Genomic DNA, 21077 nt, shown 5'->3' with positions numbered 1-21077 from the left:
CAGAGAAACGCTCGTGAGGGTGTTTTACCCCTGACGCCGGAAGGCTTCCAAGGATTCCAGCCACTCATCCAGGAGATTCGAAGAAGATAAAGAAAGCTTCGTATCCTCTGGTTGAGAATTAACCGAGCATCCCCCGATGAATCTCAGGAAATGCCAGAGTCGATTCCCTTCGTCTTTGAGTAAACCGTATCTCCCATCTGACTCCTTAGTGCTTGAATCTTGTTCCCTCGAGACTTCTTTTTGCAGCTTTGTTAACGCAAACTACGTTCGATTCTACGCGTCACAGTGGAATCTTTTTGTCTCGTCGGATTCGAATAGTAAAATAAATATTAGGTTAACCTAATCTGTCTGTCGTTGTGATCTTTATTTTGATAGAACAAAATGGATCATACGTAATTCGACAAAATAATATAAAACGAAAAATGTTGTGCATACATTATTTCCTTATAAAAAGAAAGAAACTTTTCGGACAACCTAATATTAACGTTTCATTGTATAAAGGAAGCAATGGCTTTTAACTAGCGTTGCTTGTATTTGAATTGAATTGAAGCACGTTACAGTTCATAAGTAAGTATATATTTTAATTGATTCGTAGCAATATTATTTAAATTATACCAAAAAATACAGATTCATAATATATCGATAATTGGAAGCAACATTTACTACGTTTTTATGGAACTGATACGTTATAAATTGAAATTATCCATTAAAGGACATGGTGATAATTCATTTTACTATTTGCAATGTATAGTTAGTTGCATGTACAGTTAATGTGAGTAACATGAAACGCTGCAGATATACGGAAACTGGCATCTGAACAGGCATAAATATCACACCAAACGAAATCATTTTGTTCAATTTTTCAATTGCTTTACTAGAAACAATATAAAAATGTACGTGTGACGGTAGTCTAACTTAAGTATATACCTTAAATTATTGTATACAAGACATACCATTCTTGATGCTATTGACATTTTTTAATTTCCATCTTAATCTTATCTCCGATATAAAGGAGTCAGCTGTGAATCGACTTATTTGTTCAGGATTCGTATGATAAATAAAACGTAATTTTTTTTTTTTGTAGGAATACGTAAGAGGTTTTGAATAATTTTGTTTCTAAGAAATTGGAACCTGAAGTATAATACTAGAAAGCACTGTATAAGAGAGGTTAAAAGACGTGTTTCATAAGCGAATAATTTGAGAAAGAGTGAGTTCTAAGAAACGTATAATGTGAATGAAAGTTCGTACACTTAAGAGAACTACTATGATTATAATTAAATAATGAAAGTGAATATAAATGGATGATAGACAATAAACGATTTAAGTAATTAGTTTTACTTCTGAAACATTGAAATATCAATACATTGAGATATAAATTTCTCTAATTAAAAATTTCCATTCCATTCGTGTACATAAATCTTTACGATGAAATTCCATGTAAAGACAGGAAAATACACAACGCGGAAACGTTTCGCAGATTGAAGAACATCGATTTCGCCAGAAATACGTCTATGGGTCGTATAGCGTTGCGTATTGAGTCGAAAGTTAAAAGCAAACAACTATTTGCAATCGCGCATCGGAACGTGCCCACTCTCGTTTGTATCGGTATTCTTTGATAATTTTCGTTCCAGTTACGAATCTCTTTCTGATAACGCGCCTACGTAACGTTCTATTACGAAGGGAAAGGTTGCCAGGTTAACCGATGATTTAAGATCGAACCAGGCTATTCATTTTCAAACAAAAATTATCTTTCGTAATACCACGCACCGAGAATGATAGGACCTCTGTAAACTTTCTATGATATTTTCCCCGTGGGGGGTTTCAGCAAGGCTATTACTCATTATTATCTCAATAACATAGGGAGAAAGAAAGGTTGAAGGAAAAAAGCACGAGGAAAAATGCTTGGCCGTGACAAAAAAGGGAATGAAAAATAGAACGAAAGATTCAAGGATATGGCGAGCCACGACGAAACTTTTCTCTCGCGTTTTTCTCATTTTTCACGAACTGTTTCGTTCATGGATAGTCTCGCTAATAGAAAAGTTCGCGAATTGTTTTCGACGATACACGTACCAACGCTGGAATATCGTCTTGAATAATGCGAGAAGAGTAAATAGTGGTTTTATGGTTTGTTCGAGTTTTAATAACCATGATGATTTTGCTGGAAAGTTTTTCAGTCAGTTTTACAAAAGTCTGCGTACGCTTCTTAAATATAAAATATTACAGTGAGAATGTTAACTCCGTGAATTTCTTTGACACGTTAAAACGCATATCGTTAAAACGTAACGAAGTTTCACTTAACGTAATGTACTTTCACCTTTCCCATGTAATTTTGTTCGCAAGATTTTTGTAAGTTAAACGCTTCAATTGTCTTAATTCTTTTTAAAAATGTATTTGTGATAGCTACATCGACGCGCGAGTATAAATAATTTTGTGACAAATTTGATAGGCGGACTTTCTCGACTGACTGCATATTCATTGACCCAGTAATTTTTATTATTCAGGAGGATAATACAAAGATGTCATTCTCTTAAACGATTTTTTATAGTCATAGCGATTTTCGTAGAAATAAAGGAATGCTTTTTCTTGGAAGAAAGCTTAAAAATTTCATTTCACTGCAACAGAAAGTTATCAAGCAGAAAATAAGACAAGACAACTAAGATATTGTTAGTACCAACAGCAATAATAATAATCTCAATGGATCTCAAAAATTGCCTTTTCATGTAGATCCATTAGCGCCGACAATTTTCATAGTAATGTTAAGATACTGCGTTAATTAGGAAATTTAAGTAATTTGAGAAATATTACAAACACATCAATCATCCGTGATTATTATACAGAATCCAGCATGACTATCCATAATAATAATTATTACAATCTTCGTAATTATCTCTCCTACAAACGTTAATATAGCAACATTCTTAACGACCACGTCGTAACGCGCAATTATAATATAACAACCACACCCACAAACCTCGATCACCATAGTATTTGTATCCGCCATGATCCTGGTTGGAAAGCAGCCGCCTCGCCCACAAACGCCGCCACTTCGTTAATCTCCAACCGTCACCCCCATTAAAGAATCCACCTCAAAACAGTTGGCGTTCTACAACCACAAATACATCCAACGGTAACAGAGTCACGGTCCCTTCGAAGAAAAGCCCCGTTCGTTATCATACCAGCTTTGGAAACACCTATATCGCCCCTAATTTCTACGGTAATTTAGCCCTTACGTGGAAACACGGCAAAGGGTGATCCACGGCGACACCAGGAAACGAAATCGTGACCACGGTTTCTATTTCTAGCGGCGAATCACTATTCACAATTAACACGTAGCCACCTGTGTTTTTCATGTAACATTTAGTTTCTCGGAAAAGTTTGTGTTTGGTTTCTGGTTTATGGTAGTTTTAGGCAGAATTTGTTTGTGAAGGTATTAGTGAAGCGAATGACTGAGAAAACACTGTATTTTTCTATGTTATTGTACAAAGTGGGATATATTAGCGTAGATGATGTTGGATAGAACCAACGAACTTTACAGCTGGATATCGGATGTCTATGTAAATTCATACGTTTACATAGTGGCAGGAGAAACAGAATTAAAATGCAGCAATTTTATTTATCAATAATAGTATGTCAATTCATCGGTTATGTATAATAACTGCATTACACTAATGGTAACTTTATTATACTATACACTTGTTATAGTATTGAAAACAGTTATCTGTTTTATATTTATTCATAATCTAATTGTTCTTGCCAGAATATTATATTAATATAATAATTAATATTTATACATATTACATATTATATAATATTATATATAAATATATTATTATACATATAATATATACAATATATATATTACTATATAAAATTATATATTATATATTAATATAATACAATAATTAATATAATATTATTTTCTAAAATTGTGGAGCTTTTTATATTGCTTATACTTTAAGCTTCCTTTTGATCTCTGCTGTAAATAAAATTAAGAATGTGGATGGTAGATAGAGATCATCCTCTAAATATTCTAATAGTCCACTTTGGGTACAGGGAAAAATTATTTACGTATTTCCAAGCTGTACAATAAATCGTTCATATTCTCGTAAAACAACAATACGATATTTAAATTATTCTGTTTTATACAAAGCAAGAAGTTCAGAAATAATGCTGCGTCCGAATATTAATCTGACTGCATATGTATACGACTGCAATTAAAGAAATTTCTATATCTCGAGGAGGGATAAGAGAGGGATGAAAAATATACAAGGGAGGTAAAGAGAAAAACAGAATAGAGAGAAAGAAGGTAGAATGGGAAGAAAAAGAGGAAAGAGGAAGGAAAGTCGAAGAAGCAAGAGAGCGGGAAGGAAAGAAATGTAAGGAAGGGGAAGAAGTGAAGAAGAAAAAGATAAAAGGGATGATAGGCCAAGCATGGAACGTAAAGCAGGGATAAAAGAAGGGAAGAAGAAAGAGGGGTGTAGAAAGTGCAGGAAGGGAAAAAGTGAAAGAAGGAAGCAAGATAACAAAGAAAGGAATAAAAGAGCAAGGAAAAGAGGTAGACAGGCGTAGGCGGAAGATTAATACAATTATTACATGTAGGATATCATCATAATCGTATTTTATAATTATAGCTATTACACTAATCATCTTTAGTTAATTATATTGGCTTATTTTTAATGCAGAGCATTTTTTTCTCAAGCTCAATTTTTCACATTAACTTTTACCGCGTTATATTAATGGTATAACGTAAGAAAATGGTTCGGATCGAATATTGCTTCGTAATTTAATATATTTTTAATTGCAATATGATTTGTTGCGTATGCTGTTCCTATTAATAACACTATATTCAGCTTTAGTCAGTAAATTCTGAATGATTTTATACGCGCATAAAATTAATCTTTCCGTGTGCAACAATCAAATAAAGTAGAATCGTAGTATTAAGTCGAACCATGTTAGAAAGCCTCTGAAACTATTGAGCCACGCCCTGGTTGGTTGTTCGAGCGAGCAGCTTTCGATGCTTTAAATCAGACCTTTCCCTCTTCGTTCGAGACGTTTATTTCTCGTTTATTCTTAAGTCGTGAACTCGAATACGTAATCTTTTCAAATCTAATAAAACGTTTGATTGATGATGATTTATGTACTAGAAAATTATAGGAAATTAATTAAGAAAATTCATCTTATTTTTCTTGAATTTTTATATTTCAAAGAATTAGTTACCAGATATATATATAACACACGTAGACCATATAAATAAATCACAAATTAATTATCCTACAAATATTATACAATAAAATACGTTAGCTTAGATTGGTTGCATGACACAGTTTCTAAAATATTTCAGCATATTGGTAGTTTTAAATACGAAAGAAAAGACAATAGGTATGAATAATATTAAGATATTCTGGTTTTGATGTATGTCTATGTATAGTAAGATAGAAAAATACAAAACAGCTTTTCTTCGTAGATAGGCGACTTATTTATTCGTTCACGTCGAGGCTTTATACTTTGATAGTATAAATACATTGCATCACATCAATGCAGTAACTGTTAGATGCTTGTGGGTATATTTCCAAATGGTAACAATATACACTTGACACCACAGTGAACGACCATTAAAATACTAAAATTCTACCGAAGAAATTGAAATCAACGATATATAAAAAAAAATATATAACGTGGAGAAAAAATAAATGCTTTTATGTATAATGTATACAAATGATTATTTAGGTTTTCAAAAATGCGTGTATAATATTTTTATAGAAAATGTAAAAGTAGATGTAGTAGAAGCACGTTTTAGTAGATGTACTGCTAAAAAGTAAGCGGTACTATAAATACAACATAATTTTACAAAACGAAATCGGCTAGTTGAAATGGCAATCGACATAAATGTCAGTAATATAGATTTTCAGTTTAAAATTAACATTAATAACTTTAGCTTCGTCTTGCAATTGTTTTGGAAGTTAAAATAAATTATTCTAACATTTACAGTATTTAACTCTGTATTTGACATAAAATTTACATTCCTTTTCACCGTAGAAGTTGTTCTTTTCGCGGCTTTTATAGTTAGCTACAAAAGTCTGTGTACAATCTACAGGAAGACCATTTCTATTAAAATAAAATACTGCAAGTTTTCACCGCAAAACTAGTATGCTTTATGCCAAAGCAATTACAGCCACTGTTTTATTATTGCTTTATATATTAAAAAATAAATATATGACTATTAAGCTACGAATATATATTTATGCATGAAATTCAGAGGTACATAGATACACGAAAACATGAAATATTTAAACTATAGTATTCGTTATAATATTTCAGAAGTGAAACAAATCTCTGTCTTAAACATAAATTAAACATAAATAATTATTAGAGAGTTATTAAAATCTTTAAATATTAAGGCATCCAATGGAAAAGAGGCATCATATTTCACTATATCATAAAATGGGAGAAAAGGAAAATGTTTAGAAGGAATAGTTTCCTCAATAATATTCAATATGAAATTATTTCAACTGATAATTGAAATGTTTGTTATTATATATATTATTCGTATAATATATTATATATAATATATTCATAATATTATATGTAATATAATATTCAAAATATTATATATAATATTCGTATAATATATTATATGTAATATTATGAATATATTATATATAATATCATGAATATTATATATTATGAATATTATATAATATTCACAATATATACATACACCATTACGCAGTAGTATGTTTCATTCAAGCGAAAGTAATCTTTCAAAGTATACGAGAACTACCGTGGTTGATATATCGGTTACGTAATACTGAAAAAGAAGTACAAAACGTAAGCTTGGATTTAGTCCCTCGATGGTCGGAGATCTACAGTGTTTCAAGTTAGTCCTTTACCCTCGACGTATTTTCCTGGTGGTATTCAGACGTTGTTAGGATGATTCGAGGGCATGGTTTAGCAAGCACCTTTGATTTCTGGCATTGCAGGGTGTAATCTGTTGCACAAGGGAGCGACCGACGGCTGGGCGTCGCGTCCTGGCTCTGTGTGGTTTCCGTGCATAATGACGCTTTCGTGGATTATGGTCGTGACGCCGCTTCTCTCAACGAAATATTCTGGAAGCTGAATCGATCGCAGACGCGGCCGTGCTCTGTAGCCTGGTCTCGTGTGCACGTCCCCGAATCGGCCTGTCGGCTTTCTTCCTTCTACCCTGCCTTCCTTTCTTTTTCTTTTGGTCCATCGTTTTACTTTGCTCTCTATCGAAAATATAATTTTTGAAACTCGTTTCAATAAACTCCGCTTATACCTGGATTTTGTTTCTATTCGACTGAATTTTTGGATTTGTTCTTTTTTTCGGCCGTTCAGAAACATGACTTCCTTTTTCATTTGATTCGTTTTATTATACTTTGGTTTCTGTCTAAAACATAATGTTTAGAATTTTCTTCGTATATTTATTTTTTTGATAAATCCTCAATTCTCTTGGGCTATTTAAAAACATGAGCTTTTTCTTTTTTCATTCGATTCATTTTACATTGCTTTTTATCGAAGATATAACTATTAGAATTTTATTTGCTTATTCGCTTATTTGTAGATATTGTTTCCATTCGTATATCGAATACTTAATTTTCTCGGACTGTTTGGAAACATCCTGAGCTTTTATATGATCGTACCAGATAAAGCAAACTTACAAATTGAATTTTAAAAGCTAATGTTCAATACCAAATAATAAATCCGTATGAATTAATTAGCTTCATTATTAATATTATTATCAATACTATATTATTAATTATTAAGCAACTTTAGAAATAACAATAAATTTGGTGCTTCCTCTTTCATTTTCACATTAATTTCACGCGATTGTTTCAATAATCAACTAAGCATTCACCTTTCAATCCGGATCGCGACATGTTTTACTTCACACGTTTTAATTAAATCGAGGATATTTATGAGATCTCGAGGTATTAAATTTTAATTAATTTTGAAAAACCCGACGTTTCAGGAAAATCAATAATACCTGCTGTTCTTTATTTTAACCGTACTACGACCAAATGGTCTGTAATTATCAGAAAGAAGCATTGAAAAACCAGACGAGACGTCGTGGCGTGCACAAATTATAATTATGAATTAACATTCCTCTGTGTCGACGAAACAAGAGCGAGGAACGTTTTTCACGCTGGCTCGTATATACATTTCATCGAGACGGTCTTAATTTCGCATTTTCTAGATTAAACTATCGTGTCGTGTACGATGGTGTAACACGAACCAACGAAAATAAACGCGTTTCCCACACGCAGTAGAATATGCCCCTCATATGTCAGACACGCGGCTGATTTAAATTTACGAGCTACGAAATGTTGCTGATGTTCTCGTGATTGAAATTTAATCTTTCACTTTACGGATGGAAAGTTGTTCAAAGCGATTAAATGTCAGTGCCAATGATAAATGTTAATGTCGAATTAAAATAACTAAATTTATTTAGACTGGAAAGACTCACAAAACAAAAATACGAAACATGGAAAGTACGATGAAGATAAAAATTAAAAGGAAATTAAGTAGTAAATGAAGATGGCTGATGTGTAAAATGATGACAAATAGCTAGTAAATTATAATAGTTGAAAGATTGAGCAAAGACAATGGATAATTGTATAAGTATATTTTAAGGTTGAAGTTAAAAAAATGTAAAAATTGAGCCAAATCCCATGAAATTTTATAAACGTAAAGAAATAAATCTGATAGAAAATGCTATTCAATATTATTGAATGTCTATGCTTTGAAAATTTCTTAAAACGTAGAAAATTTCTAAATTTGTTAAACTTTAGACTTTTACTTTATAGAAGCGATTGTTAAATGCGGCATACGAATAAATAATTATAAAGAATAAATATTCGTAATAGTTGTAATAAATATTTTGTAGCAAATATTTATTGTAAAGAATAAATATTTATAAGAACTTGAAGTATAAATACTTTTAGAAATTATACAATTAGATATTAACTGATTTGTGTAAAAAATTATTTATTGGTAACTGATGAAACAGGAGTTTAATGGAGAAAAAATATCAAGTAGTCAAACTACGATAGAAATAAAATTGAAAGTAAATGAAAAAATAGATCTATTGGAAATACAAATAAAAAGTATACTAATAAGGAACTATTAATTGGAGAAATTTAAATCTTACGATAAAAATTTAATAAAGCACATATAAATCAGGGTAACTTGCTCGAAAATGTAATTATTAACCTAAATGAAGCTAAACAAACCTAATAAAGACTCTTAATCAGGGACTTAGATTTTATAATGGAAGTTTAAGAAGTATAAAGATAGAGCTAAATTGCTTGAAAATGCAATTATACATATGAAGAAATCAATGTGATAAAAAAGGATGTTGAATAAAAGAAAATTTCCCCTTTTGTCTGAGAAGTTTCTTAAAGTGTAAAAAAGCACCGAGGGTTCTTTAAAATTTCTAAAACGCTGTACTTGAACTTTACATCGTGTCCTTCGCATTAAGTCCTTAATTTTTTCTTATCAGTATTATCCTGGTTTAATTTAGCAAGCGCTATAACGAACCACTTTTATAAGATCTATTAAAAAAATTCCTTTGTTTAAGACGAAACTACTTATTTCTATTTACAATGAATGGGCAATTACCACAATAAAATAGTCAATGTAATCAGTTTGTACCTCGTTACTTCAATTTCGTTAAATATGCCACGTTCGCTTATTTTAGAAAATTATGTCAGAGTGCAAAGCGAAACACGTGGAATTCGTTTTCGAGCAGAAATGGGAAATTTTTGGCAAATACTTAAGTTATAAAAGTACGTAAATACCTTTATGTTTTTTAAGTATTGTTTATAAAATGTAAAAGTAAAATAATCTATAATTTTTACGAAAATGTTTCTTTTGATTTCTGATATTAAATTAATATTTAATTTTAAGAATCTATATTAAACGAGAACATTTATTTGATGATGTATCTACTTATATAATTTCATTTAATTCAATTTAATATTTTATCTATCTAAGTGTCTATTTCTGTCAACCATAAGTGATTTATTGAAACAGTCCAAATGTCATTAATAAAAATGTGGCATGTGATAGGAATGGAAATAAATTTCCATATGTGTGAATGATAATACAATACAAAGCAAGAGTAACTAAATGAGGTTTCGTGTTTCATATTAATTTATTAAATTATGTATAGCGAGTTAAGTAGGTATATTAAATAACAAATTTGTTTGTCGAATAAATTCAATAATTCGTTGATATTACATTGCATCTATGCATTCTCGTATTTTCAAAGTATTATCTACTATTATCGACATAATCTGAAAATCTCAACACACTACTATATTTATTCGCCAAAAGAATTTATATGATACTTTCATCTTACTTTTAGTCATAGAACACTATAGCAAAATTTATAGGAAAATCTATGACATCATATACATATGTAGGTATATAATAATTCCAATGTAATAATATTCTGATTATTATATATAATAAACTATTCAAAAATTCACGGATTACCATCTGTACGTATAATAATTTGATAGTAATAATTTAATAATAATGATAATTTTAATTATTACTAGAGTATTATATCCCGACATATGTTATGCATATGCCTCACATTATATCAACAAAATAATCAAAATTAATTCTCTGCAAAACCAAACTATAAATCAGGCCAGCTTGTAGAACCAATTTACTAAATTATTTCTCCTATTTATTATCAAACTATGTAGGCGAGCTCGCGAATAAATAACGAAATTATCGGAACATATTGCATACACGTACTTTCGATTTCGTGTCTGAAACCAATGTTTACCGTCGGAAGCGACAGTCTAAATAGCACTTGTTAAACGACGAATGCAAGCACATCAAGTTATTGAATATGTCTCGTACTGTTCGCGTGGAATTGTGCAATCTGACGTCAGGGTCACGTGGAAGTAGACATGCGCAATGATACCACTTGTTAAAGGGTGCCTTTTCACACCAACACCTACTGACTGTCTTTTTCACCCCGTGTAACCACGCTCCATGCCCCTTTCCAGCTGTCAAACGTTCAGCCCTTAATTTTCTGCAAATATACCGTCTAATTAAACATACAATATCATCCATAAATGTTTAGACGTTCTTACCTCTGACAACCATACACACTTTGTAGATATAAATAAAAATAATAATTATTATCGATTAGTGTGAATAAAAGAGCAATTGAAAGTGGAGGAAAATTGATGACGAGGAAAGATACCTGGCTTTTATTCCAGGAATGCTTTTATTCGAGAAAAATAACTTTTCAAAGTTGCTAAGTGCACACGTCTCTTTATACTTTTGCTGGATTAAAGGATGACAAGGTACTTGTCCTTTTCCAATCCAAGAAGACAAAAGAAGAGTATTGTAACGTCTGCAATTTCTGGTCAATATATCTCAATCTTTTTAAACAAAATATTCATCGTGTTACTACATTATTTACGTAACATATGTTGGTATACATTTAGTAGCATCTTTATACGATTATAGAGATTTATTTACTATAAAAATAAAATATAGGACGTCTGTAGAGAAATTATTTCATTGGGAAATAATGGTAAGTGCAAATACGTGCTTTCTGTAACTGTGCACTGTACATTTCTTGTTTCAGTTCAAACGTACAGACTGTTTCATCCCAATTACACGACATAAAGAATCAACTGAAACACTTGTGGACAGTGTACCAGGTATGCAAATATGAAACCGGAATTTGCCTATAGATGGTCCTAGCTGATAATGTAGTTATCACTGAACTGCGTCATTGATGCCAAAAGTCTTTGTTGACATCTCACAAACATTTTCGACTCGGAACAATACAAGTTTCATACAACAGTATAGTTTGTAATAGCGTTGAACATGTCAAATTTTGTGTCTGGAAACTACGATTTGCGGACAGCATTGATTTTCTGTTACCATTTGAAGAAAACTGCTGCAGAATCGCATCGAATGCTTGTCGAAACTTACGGTGAGCATGCTCTTGGTAAGTCACAGTGCTTTGAGTGGTTTAAAAAATTCAGAAGTGGCAATTTTGACGCGAGGAACGAAGAACGTGGAAGACCACCGAAAAAGACCACCGAGCTGTTAAAACCTGGCGAAACCGTTAATACTGAGCGCTACCGACAACAAACGATCGATTTGAATCAAGCTTTGCGTGAAGAACGACCAGAATATCAAAAAAGGCAACACAAAGTAATTTTACTTCGTGATAATGCACCATCGCATACAGCAAAACCGGTCAAGGAAACGATCGAAGCGTTCAGTTGGGAAATACTTTCGCACGCGGCTTACTCACCAGACTTGGCTCCGTCCGATTACTATTTATTTGCATCGATGGGACACGCACTTTCCGACCAGCACTTCGCTTCTTACGAAAATGTACGAAAATGGCTCGATGACTGGTTTGCCTCAAAAGAGCGACAGTTTTTTTGGCGTGGCATCCACCAATTGCCAGACATGTGGGAAAAATGTATAGCTAGCGATTGGCAATACTTCGAATAGAATATTTTTAATCATTTTCATACAATAAACGTGTATTTTCTATACAAAAATTCCGGTTTCATATTTACATACCTGGTATATCTGTACTTTGTATATGATTATACACTTCTAGTTTGGAATTTCTTCTAACATGCCGATATTACATCACACTCTCGAAGATCTTTAAGGTTGGGTTTGGAAAACTTGGAACGTCCCTTGGAAACCTTGGCTGTTCTTGAATTGAATTTGCCGCCGACGTTCAAGAGTTCCAGGTTGCTGAATATTTTGACAGTGTTGAATGGAATTCTTTAGCGTCTCGAAAATCTCAGGAAATATTTAGTATCTTAAATTGGACACGCTGAAATAGCGTTAATCTTGCAAGTTTTAGATTAGTCTCTTTTTCCGTTTGTTTGCATGTATGCAGAAGAGACAGAGATTGGGTTAGTTTTATGTACACGATGAAGAAGTTGGAATGATGTTTAAAATACAAACTTACGAGAGCTTAAAACTGGGTAAAGTTCACGGTGGCTGCAAAATTATCAAGGTAGATATTATTTAATTCGTTGATTACCATCAAACTATAGATAATTGTGTAATTGTGAGAACTTTAAACATGTGAAAAAATAAAATAACGGGTTTGCTATAATATTGGATTGTTGGAGAAGTTGGTAATATTTTTGGTGATCGATAAACATATTTTATTACATGAGATTGAAAGGGAATCAAATTTTTTTTATTTAATTCTGTTAATTAAGTTAGATTCTGTTAAGTAACAAGGTGCAGAACTAGGTTAAACATTAAGTGCAATAAATAATGAAAAAGATCTAACGAATAGATTAATAGAAAAGATATTTTTCAACGAGATTTCGTTGGGCTTTTTAATCGTCTTTTCTTCTATTTATTCTTAATTCTTTGCAAAATTTTAAGTAATATCTATAATAATACAATGATAAGAAAGTAATATCTAATCTTTATGCGAAATGTAAAAACACAGAAATGCGAGAAATATCGAAAATATAATATTTCGTTGTAATATTTAGAGAATGAAACAACCTACTTAAATTCACAAAGATATGAAGATTTGCATAATCCGTAATCTTGTTCAGACATTTAGTAGGAAGCCAGTGTTTCAGGACAGTAAAGCTCGCTTATATTAATGTCGAGAAAGGACAGAGAAGCAACTGAAGATAAATTGAAACTGTTAATTTTAAAAGTTCAGGAAAAAAAGAACAGCTCGTATATTAATCAGATGCAAGTATGTTTAAAACGAGTAAAATATAAATTTAGCAAGGTTGGACATTGTGCTTTGCATACGTTTAAACGTTATACATTTGTTATGCAAAGTTCTGAAGCTACTAGTCGTTAATATTCACACGGCAGCGATAATTCATTACAGCCAGCGTCAATGGAACCGACGTCCCCATCAATCTCGATTAAATTCATAACGAGACCAGGAAATTAGTAGTCGCGATTGAGCTTTCCGTACGGTTAATAATTAATAAAATGTATTATAATTGACTAGCGTGTTACGCGGCCAACGTATTTCATCGTCCAATAATCTGGTACTTTATGAACATCTATAGTGTTGATCAAAAACAATTATACGTTGAGTAAATATAAACCACTATTCGCTAAATGAATAAATTATTATTTCAAATAATACAAGGTATATCGACAAACAAGGAATTTTGTAATCATTTTTATGATTCACTGCAGTTAGTCGCAGTTTATCGTCGATTAAACACGGATCATTATCCACTGCATGAATAAATTGCTATTTCATATGGTAGAAGATTTGCCATCGACAAATTTCGATGAATTTTATGATAATTTGTGTTTGTATACGATATATAAAACTGTAGAAAATAACCAAGGTAAAATCCTCGTTATAGTATTTAGAGGATGAAGCAAATTTTAATTAAAGTTCGTTTCTTTAGTTGGTTCCATAGAATTAAGTGTTTCTATAAATTATGCGGACACATAAACATGAAAACAGTCTAATTAATAGCTATTCAGTAAACTATTATGCAAAAGGTTTCTGATTATACAAGTTCCGTTGCAGTTCCATTGAAAGACGAGACAAAGTCGAATTAGGAAATTCGGTGCAAGAAAGTGGATCGATAGACGAGCGTTACATGCCCAAAAGGCACGATAATGTGGTTCGTTTCATGGTCCGACGGATGAACTCGTTTATTTAGAGCAACAAGTGCCTGCACATTACGCAAAGCCCCGTTGTATCAGGGCTGAACAAGAAATCTTTTGTCAAAGCGACGCTGAATCAGGCGGTTTCAGCCAAGGAAATAACGTCAAAGCCGAAAGACAATAACGGGATAAATCAGTCGAGCCTTTTGTGCAATTTAATTCTACGAATAGTATTAACGACGATCGCCCGTTTAAGCCTTGTATCGCTTCTTCGTCGATCGATTATCTTCGTCAAAGGATCGATCAATTATGCAATTAAGCGCTGATCGCTTAGTGAAGCCGATTGATTAGTAAACAGCTACACAGTGTTTCACGGTGTAATCGGATTTCGCTAATAGAAGGGATTTTCAATGGTAAGTGGCAAGTTCTTGGTTACTACTGAAAGGGGAAAATTGGAAAATGACTCGATGAAAGGTATTATTAAGTGATGACTGTTTATTGGATGTTCGTTATTTTCATATCGTTCATTCGGCCAGAGACTATTTGATGTTTTATCATTTTCAACGAATTTCATGTGATTTGATCGGTGAAGTTTTGTATTTTGAATTCTATAAACCTTACGTATTGTTAAAATTATATGGGTTAAGCGTGGAAGATCAAAATGTGAAGTACTCTTAGTTGAGAATTTCACATTCTAATTTTAAGCACAGAAAATTTGAACTTCGGATCCTATAAGCTGAACACTTAGTTATTCTTTGGTTAAGCATAAAATATTCAAATTTCAAGATTTTCTACTATGTTCACTTATTTTTCTACTATGTCGCATTCCTAGGCTTACATTTGTTATTCTTTCATTATTCTCTTGAACATAAGGTATTCGAATAATAATTTCTTAGTCGGGTTCTGTATTCTCAATCTTCTGCACTTTGGATTCTTCAAGTATATTGTTCGTTTAAGCATAGAAAAAATATAAGCTTTTGATTCGTCTAAATATAAAAAACTGTTCAAAATTTTGTCAATTAAGAAATTTGTATTTTTTTAGACTTTGGAGTCTAGTCGATTCGTTTTAAATTCAAAGATTAAAACGAGCTTTTATCTGTAATTTTTAAGGATAAAAAATGTATTCTTTGCATTCGATATTTTGATGCTGAAATAGTTTGTAACGTTAGACTTTCACTCTTCTATTATAGGCTTTTGGTTTTCCGACTTTAATCCTTTAATCTTTAAGCCTTAATTTTCGATTTGCGACTTGACCTTTGGTTCTTGAACTTCGATTTAGAACTTTGGACCTTTGTCCTTTGATTTTCAACTTTGATGTCCTAACATCAAATTGAAAATTGCGAGCTTTACATCTCTAGACAATAAATCTTAAACCTTACATTTTTAAACATTGATTTTTCGATCCTCCAGCCTTCAATCTTACATTTAGGGGAACCTTAAATTCTGTATTCTGTACTCTAAAAATCGATACTGAAGCCATTACCGAAACCATGTCCAAATAGAACCTATCAAAGGAACCAACCTCGTTTATTTCACATCACAATCCACTCCTTCAGCGAATGATTTTAATCTCTGAGAAAGCGATATAAATATCGATAGCCTACAGCAATTGAGATATTAATGATATTTTCAATCATTCAGACGTTTCAATTGTTTCTCTCTATCGTATAGAATATCATACTAATTGAAAAATGACGATCTGTCTAAACTAACTAAAAATCCTATCTGAGTCACTTACATTGTTCAACATTTTATAGTCCAATTTATGAAATTTATCTTAATTTTTGAATCATTAAATTTTGCGAATTTTTACGTAAATTCATATTTTGGGGGATATAATTAAAATAGTAGAACCTCGGTAAAAAATCGTTTCAGCTAATAAGCATCGCATTACAAAGCACTACACTTTGTACATCTCAAATATTTCCTCAAATCAAGTGCATTTCGTGAAATCACTTCGCAGACTACCTACGAATGCCTGTTAATCATTCCGCAATTTGAATATCCCATGTTTAAAAATACGGTGCAAACGTAATAAATGTAATTCCGAGAATCCAAGGGTTGCGTATTCAAAAAAAAAAAGTTCACTCAATTCGTTCTAAGAGATTTAGTAAAATACGGGTCAACGATGATCGACCACCTTGACAGTTAACGTGTTGATTAGACTAGGCACAGAGTACGCGGTTAATTAAAGTTACTGCGCACGTTCATTCTGCGACGAAACATCGTATACCCACCACCCTCTGCTGCATAACGTTCACCATCCGGCGTTGTAGCCTTTCTTTTGCTTCCCGCACCCATGGCGCAAGGCCGACGTTTAGGAACATTGCGGACACGCCGTAAAACGCCCACAAGGCCGTGATGACGCGATCAATGACGATCACCCGAACCATCCTGTTAATCTGGAAATTTGTTTTTAGTCGCCCGCGGACGGAAGGCGTCTACCACGCCATAAAACCACGATAATGACATTGTCGATGGGTCTTTTTTTCTTTCAGCTACTTTTTCCCCCCTGGATATCATTTTTATGGTTATGGAAGCTACTTTGGAAGCCAGGCTGCGAGCTCGAAATCGATACCGAACGAGGTACACGGGCCTTGTATCCTTTGCGGAAAAAATTATGATCGCCGTTAACGTTACGTGTTCCCTTTTCGATGTGTAAACTTCGGGTATTTAGGTTTTCGTCGGATTTGAAGAAAATTTTGGATGTTACTATATATAGATCCTCAAAGTTTGGATCATGAGTTGATTTCCAGAGTCCTCGCAGGATAAATTTGCTCTTTTATTTATTTTAATTAACAGCAAGTATTTTTTTCATCGATTACATATAGTTGCATAAGATAAGATCAAAGGTCAAAAAGAAACGAAATAGTTTTATTTGAACTATATTTCACGTTTCAGTATCTAAACTTTCACGGCGAATAGATGACACGTTTGTGTGTCTTCGAGTTTCGATCGTGGTTTTATTAATACGTTGTGCCTTTGTTCCGACGTTTCACTTTATCAGACCAGACCCGAACAATTTTTCGTATTAATAAAACCACGATTGAAACATGAGTTACACTTGAAAGAATCCCAATACATACAGTGTATTCCCGTACTACGCAGGAAATACGGAACTCGAAGAACCATAAGTATGTTATATTTCGTACGATTGGAATCGTTTCAAAGAGTTCCGATACAATGCACCCTCGTACTACGCGCGAAATACGTCTGATAATACGAACCACACGTGTAAAAGTATTTTTCTATAGAAAAAGTCGACATGTTAAATTTATCTAACGCGTTATATACAAAAGCGTTTATGGCGTATTCTGAGTACTGATCGTAATTCTTTCATCGCATCGTATTATACTTACAGGGCAGTAATATACAGGCGTGCCACCATATTTATATAAAATATGCACGTAGCGTGTCATGGTGCACAGATTCTTTGATAAATAAACGGATTGAATTTTGAAACGTCGTAGAGTTTGTAACGAAACGCTTACGTAACAATTTTCCAGCAAGGTTTGCATTCAATCAGGCATATGTTCGAACAAAATCTATCAGGAAAAATGCGATTGTATTATGCATGAACCAAGCCGTGGAACTCTTCGAAGTCTTCGGGATCGATCCGTTCTTCGTTCGAGTGATCGATGAAGAAGGATAAGGAGATATAAGTTGAGATTGGTAAAATTGTGTCGGAAATCGAAAACTTTTTGGGGAAAAATTATTGATAGAATTTTCATCGTAATTTTACCAGAGAAGATTTTGAAATAGAAAATAAATAGAAAAGTTACGTGTCGTATTCCGTGGAAACGATTGCATTAAATATTGTGTTGATCGTATATTTCGAACTTTCTGTGTCGATCTACATTCGGTGATCGATAGAGTAGAATTAAACAAAAAACATCGAGGTTCGTAGAATTGCGTGTAAAATCGAAATATTTTTCCAGGGAAATTGACATTTACACACACATGGAAATTTTATAATACATAGAAAATTAATCGAGAGCGCGTATTTGCTGTTCTGTGGCAGGAATTAAATTAAATGTTACATCATATTTATTATGTGTTGTTTCAAAGATTTTGTCTCGATTTATTTATCTTATCGAATTCATTCGATAATCGATGGACTAGAATAGTGGAACAAATTGAGATTGGCAGAATTGTTGATTTATGTCGAAAGTTAAAATTTCGTCGAGAAAATTTATCGAAAAAATTTCCATTCAAATTTCATCAATGGAAAATTAATTCAAAAATTATATAGGTATTTCACGTTTCGACAAAAAATTGGATTAAATATTACGTTAATTGTGTAGTTTTCATTAAATGAACAGTGGAGAGAAATAACAAAATACATTGAAATTGATAGAATTGTCGATATGTGTTGAAGGCCAAACTTTTTTCGAGCTTTATATGTCGATGGAAGATTAATTGAAGCATTAAAATAATTGAAAAATTACATTTGAACACTTTATGTGTGCTGATTGTATATTGAATGATTTTATTTAAATGATGTTTCCCGAAGCTTAACGGAATATTCAATAACACGTCACATATTCGAATATCTGCTGGTTTCATACAAAACATGATAATTGGTCCAGATTGTCAGCGAGAGAATTTAATTGATCAGAATCTTATATCAATACAAAATAACAATTCACAATCTACAGTAAATATTTGTAAAAATGATGAATTAAGAGCAGTGTATTTATAATTATTCATCATAAACATATATTTCTCTTCCGATGTTTGAGAAAATGTAATATACATACAGAGAAAATTTATTATAATATAATATAAATATATTTATTACAATATAATATAAATTTATTATAATACAGAAAGATCGGTTGGATCGCTTTTATTTATTAACGAATTATACAACATAGAAATTATTGCTTGCTGTAATAAATACAATTAAAAATTTTCTATGATTGAAAATCGTTGCTTTTAAAAGAAAATAGATGTCTTGACCAAAATAATATCTAGCATATTGTTTTCTACTCCTTACTTATACAATATAAAAAGAATGATATCGAAAAAGGATATCAGAAGAGTAACTCTCATATTTTGAGTTCTTAATTAATAATTGCGAAGCACAAATAATGTGCAAAAATATGCAAAATATCTTAAGCAAAGTAAGATTATGAAATTTAACCGCTTAGCATAGTCAATCCATCTGACATTTGACAGTTTCATTATTTTAGCCATTGACATTTATAAATCCAAGCTTATATTAAAACATATATTAAAAAAGTATATATCATACACGTAATGTAAAAGATATAAAATTTATATTATTTATAAAGGATCACATCCATTTTCATCATATTCATTTCATTGTAAACAAATTTAATTATTTTAAAAGGAAGACAAATTTGTACATTGCGAACTGAAGGTATGAAACAGACTTCTATTTATATTCCGCTATTTTGTGAATCTGTATAAGCATTAGCAATTTAACAATCGTTTTGCATTTAATTCTACCAATTTTTCGATCTTTCCTTTACACCTTCCTTTTCTTTGTGTTTCATTATAAAAAACTTATTCGTTATTCACCGGGTAACCAGACAGAATAATAACATTGTTCTCTTGTATATGACGGGAAACAAATGGATAGAAGTTTCGTTATCGCCAACTTTGATAGGAAAAATATATTGAAGGCAACGAAACATCCTTCGTGGAGAACAATAAGAATAGAAACGGTGTTCGCGTGAATATGAAAGTGAAGGACCGTCGTAACGCTAAAGCATGAAAACCAAGAAAATCCACCTAAGCGATCGCTTTAGAATGAACGCCTTGGCGTAACCTTTAAGCCATAAAGCCATGTTCAAAGTATAAATAAGCAGAGCAGAGGATATTTCGATTTCTTTATATTCCATAAAGTAGCGTCCGATCTTCTCCTTCCTTCTTTCTTACGGTGCAAAACACAATATCTGTGTTTTAAGAAGCCACTTCTATAAGAGAAAAACGGAAATACGAATATTCACGAAGAAACAGTAGATTGAAAAAATGAAAATTATTCCTTTCAAAAACGAAATTTTGTTAGCCTACCAGCTGCCCTTTTCTTTTTTTTTTTTTTTTTTTTTTTTGATGGTAGAAACTTTTCGAAAAAGGCATAATAGTAGCTTCAAGATACGATTCTTTTATCTACACATTTTGTCTAAACATAATCTGATATTTAAACGATATTAATGTTATTCTCGTGTTATATTGTCTGAAGTAATACGGCTTTGTAAATATTATCTAAAATAATATTATCTTGTAAATATTGTCCGAAATAATATTATCTTATGTCTCGACTAAATATTGTCTGAAAATGTCTGACTGTTTATATTTTGGCAGGTTAAAATCAGATTTATCTAAATTTCACGTTTCACCCGTAACATAACTATGCTACATGAGTGAAGCGTGGAACCTTGCAAATTTAACTATTATCAAATATG

At 32.0% G+C, this 21077-nt stretch overlaps 1 protein-coding gene across 2 annotated transcripts in view; it reads left to right on the top strand.

Moving 5' to 3' along the window:
* jeb (low-density lipoprotein receptor domain-containing jelly belly protein) overlaps nucleotides 1-21077 on the top strand; it is a 96554-nt gene that overhangs the window by 45685 nt on the left and 29792 nt on the right. The window lies entirely within an intron of this gene.

Source organism: Bombus flavifrons, chromosome 15 (assembly GCF_040668555.2).
Source record: "Bombus flavifrons isolate JBK064 chromosome 15, iyBomFlav1_principal, whole genome shotgun sequence".
NCBI classification, from domain to species: Eukaryota; Metazoa; Arthropoda; class Insecta; order Hymenoptera; family Apidae; genus Bombus; species Bombus flavifrons.
The sequence above is the reverse complement of the archived record's forward strand: the minus strand, read 5'-3'. Positions and strand labels throughout refer to the sequence as shown.